A 15,638-nucleotide genomic window follows, 5' to 3' on the forward strand; every position below is an offset into this window, starting at 1 on the left:
TGACCGAGCTCCCATATAGATGTATTTCCAGAGACATTCAATATATTTTAGAATGAAATGTAGTGGGATTTTGAGTGATTTAGATCAATATTTTATCGAATCCATAACTTATTTGTCATTGGAGTTTGACAATAATGAACTGTGCTACTTCCATAGTTAAAATTATCTAACTCAGCAGAAAATAGCTGTGACCGTTTTCACATCGCCTTTGATAATGTCTGTCGTAATTACAAACGAATTCTTCAGACATATTGCCAAATTACGGTCTATAAAATAGGAAAACTGTCTATCATTATAAATGACTTTGTTAAATAAGGAGTCAGAAATAGAGACAAATGAAACGTGACTCTAGAGCAGGAGGCTAAAACTATCACAGGACATAGCATATATCGAAAAGAAAAGAACATCCCACGGTGAAAATAGTTATATAGAAAAAGATACATTTTCCCCTGAACTAAATATACTGAACCATAAAGATAACTAAAATACAACTCGGTGAGTTTTATATATAACGGGTTGCCTAATCTATAGAAACGACACGCGTTGGATATATACTGTGAGTAGGGTAAGGATATACGTCTTCGGATATAAACCCTTATTTATTTCTGTGTAACTGAGAAAATTGGAGAGGCTGTTGGCCGTAATATAATTCTCTGCTATCGGTAAAATTTAAATCTAGGTATTTAAATTTGACTAGGTGTCGATATTAAAGAAAAAAAGGAACAATTTTGGGTATCTAGCGTCGGTGGAATTGGAGATACGGTAGATCACTGTATTAAAGATGTAAAAACTTCCCCTGGGGCTCATATAAACTCAAATCATAATATACTCTGCTCAAAAATACAAATTAAATTATAGAAATTAACAAAGGCAACTAAGATATACCTATCTCGAACCCCTTAGAAACCCCCAAACATATGCACACATATCAAAGCAGATAAATAGAAAAATACACAAAATAACCAATATACCAAATGAAAACAGAACCATCAACGAATGTCGGTACGACATACAAAAGTCGATTTTAGAGGAAGTAAGAGGGTCTTTGAAACTACCTCAAATATTGGCAAAACATCCAAAGCCAAATAATCTTGGCTGGATAATTTATGTACAGAAATAGAAGACCTCCAAAAAAACACGACAGTTTCAACCTCCACAAGAAACTTAAATATATCTCAGGAATAAGGAAACTGATAAATGCTCACGTACTTAAAAGCGTAGACGGAAAAATTTGAGATCACGAACAAGAGTGCAAAGAATGGGGGAGATATATCAGTGATCTTTTTGACAATCCTTCTCTAGAAGGTTAGACCAGTTAGACAGAGGTTCCACTATACTGAAATCACAAGTCAGAAAAGCGATATAGCACCAGCAAAAATATTAAAGCACCTCGACCAGATAAGATCCCTGCTGAGCTACTTAAATTTTTGGACGAGGAGAACATTACCTACATAACTACCTTCTTTAACAAAATTTAGAACAAAGGAATAATATCAGATTATTGATTGTAGTCACTGTTTATAACATTCCAATGAAAAGCAGGTCCACCAAAGCATCAATTTTAGACTAATCAGTTTGATGAGCCACACACACTCTTTTAAGAATTATACAAAACCTAGTATTTCTTTTGCGCGAAAGTAGAATTGGTAATAAACAGTTTGGATTTAGAAATGGTCTAGGAACTAGAGCGGCACTATTTAGTATGTGCGTTCTCTTAAAAAAAACCTGTGAGTTCTCTTAAAAAAAAACCAGTGAGTTCCGAAAGAACGTTTATGTTTGTTTCATCGATTTTGAGAAGGCATTCGATCGAGTACAACGCGATACACTTTTCAAAACTGCCTGCAGGACTTATAAGACGATATAAGACAGCTAAAATACTTGTACTACAATCAAGTAGCCTCTATCCAAATTGAAGATATTTGTACTGAACTACCCATCAAACGTAAGACTAGGCGGTAAGCGATCTCCAAACATTAGTAGGCAAACGTGACATTTGGCAGTTACGACCGGTTGCGATTTAGGGGTTGTGCTCAAACGTACATAGCATATTTACTAAGCGACCTTACTTGTATATCGAGAAAATTCCATAGAAAGTAATTCAGCATTGAGCATACATCGTCGCTTCCCTTTTTGCCGTAGATAGAATGTAGACATTAAAGACATAGACGTTCAGCTGGCTCTTATAGTAAACATCGATTGTTGTTATGTTTGGGACATACATTTTTTTCTAAAATTGAGACAAATAACTTCGTGAATCACAGAGGTTCGACTTTTTTTCTTCACAGCCCTTTTTCTACTGTAAAATACCTCAGCCTCTCTTTTGTGTACATCATTTTGTATCGTAAGCTGGCATATTCCTTTTGGAAGCGTTTATTTTGAGCAAATCGTTTAAAACAGACTGAAGAGATTTTATTTTTATAAGAAAGAAACACATCACAGGAACTACATGTATCGGTTCTGGGATATCCAAAGGCTCTGTTAAATTTTGTATTAAAGACTGTTCTGTAAGAGTCGTAAGATATTTTCATAGAAGGGTTCAACTCGCAAAACATTTTAAACATCTTTATTATGTTTAAGTCTTCAGATAAGTATATTTTTTTACTATCATTCACATTGTAGTGGCTTTTCCTGCCTTTAAATGACTTTATATGTTCGTATATTGCTGCAAGAACGTGGGATTCTAATTTTCTAGGATGGTTTTTATTTTCTCCCCTTTTATCTTTAGGGGCGACTCCAGTCATTTTTAGTTAATTTTGTAATATTTCTAATTTTTTATAAATGAGTAGACATAAAAGCTTGTCTACAAATAATTATTTCTTTTAAGCTATTATCAGTGCTAAAACGTACCCTGTAAGAATATTCAGCATTTCTCAAATGTGCTTCGTCTTCATCTTTTCTAGGCATTCTTCGAAAGTCATTGTCTTAAAATTTTTGAGTAAAGTTTTTTTTGTTCCTTCAGGCACATTTTGAAAACATTGTGTACAATTACAGGTTGCACCTACCTCTTGACTTTGCAGTCTAATTTTTTTCATGACATCTCTCATCCTGCCGTCCTTTTTTCTCTTTTTTGATTCATTCTGTCTAGGCACTTTAGTCTCATTTCCACTACTATTGTTTTCTATATTCATTGTTATTTACTTTAAATTACTTGGAAAACAATGAAAACACTAGCTTAACCGACGAACCTAACTCTAAGCTGCGCGTATTAGATCAAGGTCTATCAGCTGTTTATATGGACTTTACCCTTTTTAGGACCTGTCTGATGAGGACTTGCTCCCTATTGGCGGTGTATGCTTAAATTATAATTAGCATTTCACGGGAACTAGGCTCTTTTAGGACTTGTAACAAGCCGCTGACCACTATGTTGAAATTGCACCAAGATGGCACCACTAGATAGATTTATGAAAAATTGCGACGTTCCTCCTTTTGGACATGTACCCTTCAAATGTGTGTCTTCGCCATGCCGAATAGTCGGTCTTCCATCTCTAAAACATATTCCTTTAAGTAAATCTCCAATTTTTTGGGCAATGTTATAGTGAATCGACTAAGGCTTTTCGAATAATCTGTTGCCTAAAAGAAAGTAGCGATAATGTTCTGACATCTCTCTTACGAATAAAGTAGTCTACATTTAGTTCACTTACCAATATATTATGATTTTCGTCCCTTTTTTTTAAGTACTTAAGAGCAGCAACTATTATTTCCGTAGAGATAATATACCTACATTTGATTATTATAAAAAATATTCCTGTATAACTCAAAAGTTTATTTGGTAGGCTAAGCAAGATGGCTCCCGGCTATGGCTCGGCTATGACCCCCGGACTCATTTTGCCTGAACATGGAGGGACCATTTTACCTCAAAATCTGATTAAATATAAAAATTAATTTATATGAATGACTTCTGATAATTAGAGAAATTCTAACATATATGAAATAAACAGAAAAATACATTTTTAAACTATATTAAACACATCTACCTAATTTAATTAAATCGCTTAAAAACATAACTTTTGTAAGCACGAAATCATCAATATTAAATTTGTTTACAGCCTTGGAACCAGACGGAACCTAAGATGATGAACCACGCAAAGAAAAGGAAAACGAGAAGAAAAAATAAGCTCACAATCAGATTAGCAACATGGAACATTAGTTCTTTCAACAACAAAGACCAAGAGATAATAGAAGAACTGATAAATAAAAACATAGACATTTGTGCAATCCAAGAAACTAAGAAGAAAGGTAAAGGCCAAAGAGACTATAACCAATATTTTCTAGCATACAGTGGAGTGAAGAAAAAAGAACGAGCACGAGCAGGCGTAGGTATACTTGTGCATAAAAAAATTAAAGACAACATAAATAACTGCCGTTATATCTCCGAAAGAATAATACATCACAATGGAATACCAAAAATTAAATGTCATATCTATCTATAGCCCCGAGAACTGCAAACCTAAGGAGGAACGAGAGGCATTCTACGAACAATTGCAAACTTAATTGTTATGGGTGACTTGCTTTAATGCACAAATCGGAAATGAAATAGTTCCAGAAGTAAAACAAAGATTTAATGAAAACCATGTTAACGCAAATGGAGAACTTATGGCTAATTTCTGTGCTTTTACCGAACCAAGAATCAATAATACATTTTTCGACCATAAGCTCCAGTATAAATATACATTTGAAAACTGCAGGGGGCACAAATCTATGATTTATTTTATACTCACTAAGAGAAAAATCCACCCAAAGCAGATTCTAGATATCCGAACCTTAAACTCAGCAGACACAGGAAGTGAACACAAACTAGTACTAGCAAAAATAAGAATGAAAATAACACCAAAACATTTTCTACAGGAAATCACCGAGGAAAATTCAATGTAGAATAACTGTGGAACGACACTACAAGAGAAATGTACGAAAGGAGGCTAGCACAGGAGATACAGCTGAAACAAATAGACGACATCGAAGATATAAACGCGAACTGGGAGAAATTAAAAACAACATTGAAGAAGCAGCAACAGAAGGTCTAGCAAAACGCAAAGTCATACTGAACAGAAGAAACAACAATACACCATGGTTCAGAAAAGAAATAAAAGAGAAATGTAAAGAGATACGAGAGGCCTACACGAAGTACAAAACATTAAATACTCCAGAATCCCGAGACACCTATAGAAGAATACGAAATGAAACAAAGCAGTTGGTAAGAAGAACAAAAAATGAACACTGGGAACAGTTTACAAAAAGGATGGAAAGCGACTTCTACGGTACACAAAAACAAATATGGAGATTCATAAGAAACCAACGGAAAGAAATGGCAGAATTAAAGTAATACAATAACATACCAATAAACGAATGGGAAAGATACCTGACAAAACTGTTTAAAGGAAAGGAAAATTATAATCAACACAATAATGTACCTGAATTAAGATGGAGGAGAAAATATAACCCTAGAGATGACAAAACTTATACAAAAAAACTAATATGGCACTGCAAGGTACCAGACGCATGGAGAAACACCATAATGATACCAATGTTCAAGAAAGGAGATAAAGAAGACCCCAATAATAATAGAGGTATAAATTTATTGAACACCGCTCTTAAGCTTACCACAAAAGTCCTAACTAATAAAATCAATAAACTACCTTCTTTATCAGATGAACAACAAGGATTCAGATCCGGAAGATCCTGCGTAGACGCCGTATTTGTACTAAGACAAATCACAGAAAAGGCCATCGAGTACAATACACCAGCATATCTATGTTTTATAGACCTGATAAAGGCTTTCGATCGCATCCAAGTCGAAGACGTCTTACACCTACTGTATAAAAGAAACATACCAATCAATATTATACAAACCATCTAAAACATCTACTTCCATAATCGAATACAGGCAAATATAAATGGAAAACTAACACAGTTTATACCAGTACAAAGCTGAGTCAGGCAGGGTGACTCTTTAAGCCCATTTCTCTATAATATAATAATTAACGAAATAATACAAGAAGTACGTAAAGGCCCTGGTTACAGAATGGCGAACAAAGAAATCCAAATATTATTTTATGCAGACGACGCCGCATTAATCGCCGACACAGAAGACGAGCTCCAAAGAATAACACACATCTTCAATACAACAGCCAAGAAATACAATATTATAATATTAGCAGAAAAAACCAAATGTATGACAACATCTAAATACCCACTACAATGTAAAATCGACATGTATGGGAAAATAATAAAGCAGGAAGCAAGGTTTAGATATTTGGGAATAGACATAACTAGTTACGGATATGTTGAAGAAAAAGTACGACAACAAAGCTTAAAAAGCAAGTAAAGCGGCGGGATCTCTTATTGATACAATCTTAAAGAACAAACACCTAAGACAAGACACAAAAACAAGAATCTATAAAGCAGCAATTAGACCTATATTAACATACACGGCGGAGACAAGACCTGACACATCTAAAACCAGACGACTACTAGAAACAACAGAGATGAAAATACTTCGACGAATATCAGGGAAAAGTCTGTTGGACAGGGAGAGAAGCGAAAACATAAGAATAGCATGCAATATAGAAGACATAAATGGATGGGTGATAAAACGAAAACAGGAGTGGAACGAACACATTAGTAGAATGGCAGAGGTTAGGATAGTACGAATAGCATGAGATACGTCACCAAATGGACGAAGAAGTATTGGCAGACCAAGAAAAAGATGGTGCGATAATTTAAACAATTAAGGAGGATAATATTGAAGAAGAAACAGGCTTTAAAGCCTACATACAAGAAGGAATAAGAAGAAGAAGAAATGTGTTTATATAGGCTATATTAAAACTAGCCTATAATGCTTCGCATATCTTCACAGCTTCGTACATAAGTGGCACTAGTAGTACTGAATATAATAAAGAAAGCTAAATGGCGGTTTTATGAAAATTATGAGAAAGATGTTGGGGGACCATTTTACCCAAGGGGACCATTTTACGCGATTTTCCCCTACCTACAATTTATGTGTATTTTCTTGATTTGAACAATTAAAACAACAAACACTGTCATTTTATAAAACAAACAATGAAAGTACTCGCACCTAACGCAAAAAGGAAAAGACTCCATCTTATAAAATATAAATCATCATCCATTAAACCACATTTGTATATAAATGTTATGTTGTGTTTCACGCCCCTATAAATTCGCCATCCAATAAAAACCGTGTGCGGTTTTCTTTATTTTTGTTATTTTTAGAAGTATGGATTTACAATATTAATATTCTTATAATCAGTCGGAAATGTATTTCAAAGTGGTGTTGTGGTAGTAGAAATCAAGGTGATTGATACCTAGGTGTGCGCCTTTTCGAGTTTTGACCGCCGCGTCTTAGATTAAGATTTTTACTAAGTATAGTTCTTAATCTGTTTTATCTTTACTTTAAAAAATACCTACATATTTATGATCCATTTAATTTGGTATAAATTTAAAAATCAATATTTTTCTATTAATATTACCTATATGAATTTTAGTTTGTAAATTAGAGAATTTAAAATATGGCTTCACAAATATTAATTATTTAACTACACGACTGGACAAAAAAGCTGAATGCCTTCATATTTTTAGTTTACTGCTAATAATATTTAAATGAAAAATTATTATTGAGTTAACATTATAAATTCCCTTTTGTTCTATCTCTATAAGATGGGTAAATTAGAAAGAACAGTATGGATATTTTCTGAAAATGTAAAGGCCGAAGATCTTCCTACTTTATTTATAGGCCAACGCCTGTTTTACTTCGGTTTTTAGTCTCAACTAACGTTGTCGGACCACCTTTTAATCGGGTGTCCTGTTACCCTTCTTACCCTTCTCCTATTTCACATTTTGCTCTTATTTCCTCACTTCTTACTCTATCTCTTAGCCCTCGTTTTGTTATTTTTAGTAAGACTTTCATTTCTGCTGTCTTCAATAATCTTTGTGATTTGACCGTATCAGCCCTTGTTTCCGTTGTGTAGGTCATTATTGTTCATTTATACATCCCATTTTTCGTTTTCTATGTAAGGTATTTGTTTCGGCATATCCTGTTGCTTGTTCTCATTATACTGTTGTTTTTTTAATTCTTTCAATTTCCCGTAGCTCGACAATTTGATTCTCAAGTATTGTTCTGAAGTTATATTCTTACGGCATCGTAATACAATTTATTAGTTTTACTGGGAGTAAGCACAATTTGTATTAAAATCAAAAAGTCAAAATAAACTTATTTTAAAGTAAGATTGTGGCGTACTCCCAGTAAAAATAGTAACTTGATTCCCAAGTATTCCGTTTCCATCACTTATTTTATTGTTTACAACCAACTTACATCTTCTTGGTTTAACCAATATTATGTACTATTGACCTAGTTTTCTCTGTTGTAATCACCATTTTATTTTAATGGTTCCGTGGGTGCACATGAATTGGCACCCGCTTGCAGGTAATAAGCTCTCTACCGATAAAAGGGTTTGCGTGAATTGGCTCCCGAAGAAATTCTTGGAAATTTAGGTAAGTAAATTGGATTTTTCATCATTCTTTAAATTCGTATACCCTTCTCCACAAACTTATTTCAAATTAGTTTACTGATAGTTTTGCGTCTTGTTTGTATTTGATCATATCTTCGTAGAAAATGCAAGCTACTGAAATGTTAAGTAAAAAACCCATGCTAGTGGCGAACAGTTTTAAATATAATTTCCACAAGTTGCCATGACATGGCTCTTCTGCCTACTCCTCTTCAGCCCTCTAGCTTCCCTTTAATTATTAAGTATTTGTTGCAGATGATATTTGTCATTTCTCATGATGTGGCATAGGTACGAGGTCTTTCTTTTCTTAATCGTTGTTATAAGTTCTAACTATTTATGACGTTTAATAGTGTTTAATTCCTAATGTGTTATGACTATGATATTCTAAGCATTCTGCGATAATGTCTCCTCATTGTATTTAATTTTAATGTCCAGGCTTCGACTCCATACCGAAAGACTGGAGCATTTCATAATTCTAATTCGGACGTGTAAGCTTAGTTTTCAGTTATAGATAATTTGATTCCAATTATTGTACATGTTCCTAACCTATTCTATTTGTGTTTTTATTTCTATATCTGGATCCCACTTATCGTTTAGTATTAGTCATAAGTATCTGAATTTGTGAATTTGTTATAATTGAGTGTTATTTAGGTCGATGTGACAATTGTCATCGAAAAAAAGACTATATATTAGAGCTCAATACTATTAATAGGTAGATTTAGGATAAGATTGTATACGAAACAATGACTAATGAAAAAATGAGTAAAAATTGTAAGATTGGCGAATGGATTTAGTGTCCGCAGTCATATAAACACAAACAAACAACAACAGTAATATTCTAACCTCTAATTCATTCTCACATGCACCATACACTTGACTTTAACATTTTGATTTAATTCTCATAAATTGAATGTTTTGCACTGATATGTAAGTTGTTGTTTTTACATACTAAAAATTTTCTACAACTGATATTTGATCGAGAATATGTTGTAGGGCATTATTCCGATATTAACTTATGCGGCACAAACATGGACAATCACAAAAAAGAATATGAATATACTTAGAGTCACTCAACACGCGATGGAAAGAGCAATGCTAGGTATATCACTCAGTGGCGGCTGGTGTGGTAAAATTTAGGATAGGCCAAGCCAGCAAATTACATATTAATAGCTATGTGTAATCAGTGACGGATTCAGAGGGAGGGGTCACGGGGTCATGACCCTCCCCTAACTAATTTTTTAATGATTTTTCTGTTCATTTTAACTTCTGCGTTGTATCTAATTTTTGCGATTTTTGATTTTTCATCTAGCAAATCGCGAACATAAATGCCCTCTTCTGTACATCCTTAAACGACAGGAAATTACTTAAATGTTCCTTGCAACTGGAATGTTTTTTAAGGAGGCAGACATATTTTTTAAATCAAAGTATCCTTCACAATTCCATACACATTTTTTATTAGAAAATAACAAACACGGCCAACAATATAGTCTGATTTTCGTAATACATCCAGACAACCATTTGTAGACATCATACCAAGAGCAATTAAAAGTATTACATTACTATTACTGCAACCTGTTAAAGCGTCATAAAAACTCATTTTTATGTATCAGTTATAAAACAATCTCACATATATAAGTTGCATACAATCAGGCGATATAGAAATCATGCAAATGTGATTTTTTTTCTTCAAATTTTACGAATTTTTTAAAATTTATTTGGGCAACCATGCACTTGTTTGCAATGGTGATGTTTGTTTAAAAATATGTTACAATTATAGATTATGTTACATATTTTTTATCATAATTTAAAAGAAAATTTATATTACAATTCGATAATTACGTACAAGTGACAACGATGGTCGTCGTAGGCCCGATCGTCTGGTGCCTAAACAGCAAGCATAAACACGACAATATAAATCGTTGTCCGGCAAGCTGCTTAACTTCAAACGCTTTTTGTACTGCGATCTTATGTGAGCTGGGTCGGCCAATTCCGATAGGGCCTATTAATGATATTTAAAATGCCTGAATACGATTCGATGCTTTCTGTGGTAATATAATAACATAGTTGTTTTAACGGACGCTAATGTATTGAGTGATTTAGTACATTTAAAAGTTATTTACATGCATTAACATAATTTTTGAATATATGTTTTTCAATTTTAAAGCTCTTAAAATTATTGGGTAGGCCTGGCCTATCCTGCCTACCCCCAAAAGCCGCCACTGATATCACTTAAGGACAAGAAAACAAACACATGGATAAGACAGAAAACCAAAGTCACCGATGTGGTGCAAAAATCATTAAAGTTGAAATGGGAATACGCTGGACATGTAGCTAGGAGCGATCTAAACAAATGGCACAGATCAATTTTAACCTGGAGACCATACCAACACAAAAGACCCAGAGGCAGACCTCCTATGAGATGGAAAGATGATCTGAAAAGGACTGCCGGGAAAAATTGGCTACAAGTAGCGTACAATAAAAAACAATGGAAAGGAAGATTTGAAGAGGCTTATGTTCAGATGTGGACGTGAATGGCTAGACGAAGAAGAAGAAGAAGAAGAAGATGTTGTAGGGGAGGGCGGGGTAATGGCGTCACCTTGAGATCATCATTTTTTGTGACTTAATTTTGAGATGAAAGAAATATGTAACTATGCTAGCGATCTAAGAACTAAGTTTTTAACTTAAATTAGTTTTCAGAAATTTTTCATTCGCCTTGATTAAGCGACAATAAACGCAACGATTTTTTGTGTAACGTGACGGCATTGCCCCAGGCCTAGGGGGTAATGGCGCCACCTACTGAACTGAAATGATGGATAAGACTTCTCTATAAAACATGTTCTAAGCAAATATCTTTATTGAAATTTTATTTGGAAACGTAAAAAAATAACAGTATAATGAATGATAAATGAAAACATAACCTAAAAACAACCTACTATTCTATTCAAAGAAGACACAAACATAATTTTTGGCACTCTCTTTTCCACTGCATTGAGAATGAGCCCGTTTCGAGCAAAGTGTACAGCGATACCAAAGTTCATTGTCTCCAAATTCTCCACAAATTAAACATTTCTCCTCATCGGCAAACACAGTGGGTAGGGAGGATATCACCATTTGAATCATCATCACAAAGTTTGTCATCATCAAAATCTTCTGATGATGTTTCATCAAAATCAAATTTTGGTCTGATAGTTTTCTTTATTTACTTTTGTTTTTTTATTCTTAGAAAGCTCGTCTTCAGATATAAACGTCCTTCTGTTTTGTTTCAATTTTTTTGATTCTTTTCCAATATTTTTATTTTCGCAATCTGCAAAATTTCGTTTCACTGCTTTCGCTTTTTGCTTCAACTCCTTTTTTTCTTTAGCATCTTGCAAGATATCTTTCATTGGTGTCGAAGTCAGGATAACAGAATATTGCTTTCTATCCTGACTTTTTGTTTAGGATCGGTCCTGTTAGTTGCCATTGGAGAAATGTCGAGAATGCTTTTTGAAAAATCTACTTTTCCTGACGATGTCCCCGGTTGACTACGATTAATAATCTCGATAACAGTAGCAGTAGCAGGACTTTCATCAGGAGGATATTCATTAATAGGTGCCTCATTAGTAGAGGTATCATTGAGTTTTTCAGAATTTTCCTCCTTGTCCTCAACATTTATTTGCTCTATGACTGAATGAGCAGCAGCAAAATCTTCTTCACTGAATTTATCTGGTTGAAACGGAAAAATTCCACATGCTTTGAATCCTGCCAGTGCCTTTTCAAGGGTAGCAATCCTCAAGTAAGCTTTGCTGAATATCGGAGCAATATCGTATGGAGTGATTTTTTGATGAAAATTTGTTTTCATAAAATTATCACACTCCTTATTGAACACATTCTTAAGAGGCCGTAGAAAGATACATCTAAGGGCTGAAGTCTGTGCGAGGAATGGGGTGGAAGCGACACAACGTTAATGTGATTTGAACGGCAAAAGTCATAACATGGCAAAGAAATATGGGTTCGATGATTATCCATTACAAAATGGAAAGAGTCCTCTTCACTTGACTAAGTGGTTCTCTGGAAATGTTTCAGCCAATCTAAAAATAAATCTTCGTTGGACCACCCATTGTGTGAACATCTATAAATGGCTCCAGGAGGTCCTCCTCGCTGCAACAAAGGTGACACCCGTTTCCTTGGATAAATAAACATTGCATATGTGGTTCCACATTCTAGAGAGAAGGAAGTGAGAACATACTTAAATACAACTTTTCTGAACGTTGAATTGGTCGTGGTAGTCATATTCCTTGGTGATGTGGTGAGATATTGATATAATTAATTTTTTCATAAAAAATCCCAAAAGAATACTTAGTATTCATTACACAGTAAACACACAGGCAATTTAGTTCACCATAATATTAGTTCGTTAGTAAATCATAATAGTCCATTTGTTCAAGATGTAATTATAGTTACTCGTAAGCTATAACGTACTCATATAAATAAGTAATGTCATCGATAGGTTATTCCTTGTGTATATAAGTAACCAATGAACGAGATACATTACAATTTAATACATTATTTAACCTCTGCGACAAATAAGATGTAGTTCCACAATATACCATAAGATTTGGATATGTAGCCAAAATAATATATTCATCCGTTATACATTATAGCCACCACGTAGCCCAGAATTTAATCCGCTTGATATTGGTGTATGGGGCGCATTAAATCAACGTGTTTATAAGAATCCCATAAACATTCGCAACCAACTATGGGAAGAAATAAATACTGCAGCAGTTTCTTTAGAACCAATGATGCTATTTCATATGAGACGATCTTTTATGGAATATATTGACAAATATGAATTAAAGAAAATGGTGGACATATCAAACAGTTAATTTGACAAAAAGTTATATTATTTAGTTTAACTATTTCTTAATTTGGTTTGTAAACAAAATATTTTGATTATGACTTTAATTTAACATAAAACGTAACATGTTTGATGTAAAATTGTATTATTCTGTTATTTTGTCAAAATGTTACAATGATTTATAAAATGCGATTATCTCGAAAACTGTTGAGTTTTGAAGTTATTGACTGGTATACCTTTTTTTTGTTAAAGTAATGTATCTTTAATATTTTTTGTCACAAATACAGGTAGCTTAAAGAGCAAAAAAGTTTAGTGCAAATTTATGCCACATATGTAGCACATGTGGCGCCCTCTATCAGCTACATCAAAGGTACCCAGTTGTAAATTTTTATATATAAATGTTTACAAACATGAAAGTTATAGCAAAAAATAAAATTTTAAATTCGCACTTTAACACTTTGTATCTTTCTTAATATCAACATTTTATTAAAGCAATTTGGCTTAAATCGTAATATTTTAAAGTGTAGAATCTACTGTTTCTTTGTGTACAATTACTTAAGGACCACCCTGTATTATATATATATATATATATATATATATATATATATATATATATATATATATATATATATATATATATATATATATATATATATATATATATTAATCGATTTTATTCAACCAGTGTTGAATCACGTCTCTAATTCTTACTCTATCCATAGGATGAAATATTACTTTGTAAAACACGTGTTGGTATCTTTTCTTTGGCATTTGGTTTAGAAAGTTGCAACTATTTTTTTATTAAAATAACTATTTCATTAGTCACTTTAATTCTGTGTTGGAGCGAAGACATTTTATTTAAATATTTTTGTATTTACAGCTCATAGTAACCGCTCTTAAAAATACTCGTTTAAAAATAGAATTTTAACCACAAAGCAACGAAGGAATATCCGTTTTATAGTTGAGTAATTCCCCTTTCATAGGTTTTATACTTAAGTTATGGGGTATAAGTATCGATTATTGTATTAGTTTTTTTTTAATATTATTAATATTAAAAACAATTTTTAGAATTTAAGTATGGAATGATTGAAATCGTCTTCTGACCAAACCATTCAACATCATTAAATATTACCTGAAAAAGCACTGTTCAATTTTTCTGTACTCATTTTTTTTTCTGTACTCACACAGCATTTATTTTTTTCGACAATCATTTGAATTTAGACCTGACTGATTATCTGAGACAAAAAAAGGCTTTTTCTATTTATTTTTCTTATATACTAAGATTCCACTTCAGAATGACTACGTTCATAACGTAGGTAATGAAACTCACATTTTTACATACATTTAAAATTAGGAGAATACATTGAAAACTCACACAACTGACACTTCAAACCAGTAGCGTTGCGCGCTAGCTGTCTTTTACGTTATCTCTGATACCTTGCGTTTGTAACAGCTGGCAATCCTAATTTGGAACCATTTTTTCTCAAGCAAACATATCATCATATCAAGAAAAAAATTTACTTTAATTTTATATAAAAAAAACATGCATATACGTCACGAGCAGCGTATTTTATTTAAAAAATTAATGATCGAAATAAAATTTTTGTTCAAAAATGAATTACTATTAATTGGATTAAAAATATTTGCGGCCACTTTTTGACTGGCAACCTGTTATCAATGTGTTTTCCTAATTTTAAATGTATCTAAAAATGTGAGTTTAATTAACTACGTTATGAACATAGTGATCCTGCAGTAGGATCTTGTAGTATTAGTCCTTACATGTACGTCAAATATCTGATTTTCCTTCGGTCCCAACTATGAAAAATGAATAAAGGGGGTACTATGTCTTTTTCTTACTTTGGTATACCATGCTGCAAATGATATGGGATTACCAAACCTTGCAGTTTAAAATTGCTTGGTATCTTCGTGGAGCCTGGATAGATTCACATGACAAGCGCTTAACGCTCGTTTACAACTCATATATGCTAACGAGCGTTTTAATAAATCGCGCTTTGAACGCTGAGGTGGCGCTCGACTGTTGGCAGCGCGTAACAACGAGCGCTTTGAGATCGTTGGTTTTCTTATTTCTGTGTTCCCGTTCAGTTAAACGCGCGCTTTTGACGCGGATATACGTATTTAGGATTCGGTCCATTCGCCCAGAAATCGCCCGAAAAGGAAATGGAAGCTTTTAGTACCGAATTATTTATAGATGACATTGAAAAACGTAATGCGATATTGGACATGGCGTCTATCGTTCATTCAGATAGGAGTATAAGGAGACG

The sequence above is a fragment of the Diabrotica undecimpunctata genome, chromosome 6 (genome assembly GCF_040954645.1).
Source record: "Diabrotica undecimpunctata isolate CICGRU chromosome 6, icDiaUnde3, whole genome shotgun sequence".
NCBI lineage: Eukaryota > Metazoa > Arthropoda > Insecta > Coleoptera > Chrysomelidae > Diabrotica > Diabrotica undecimpunctata.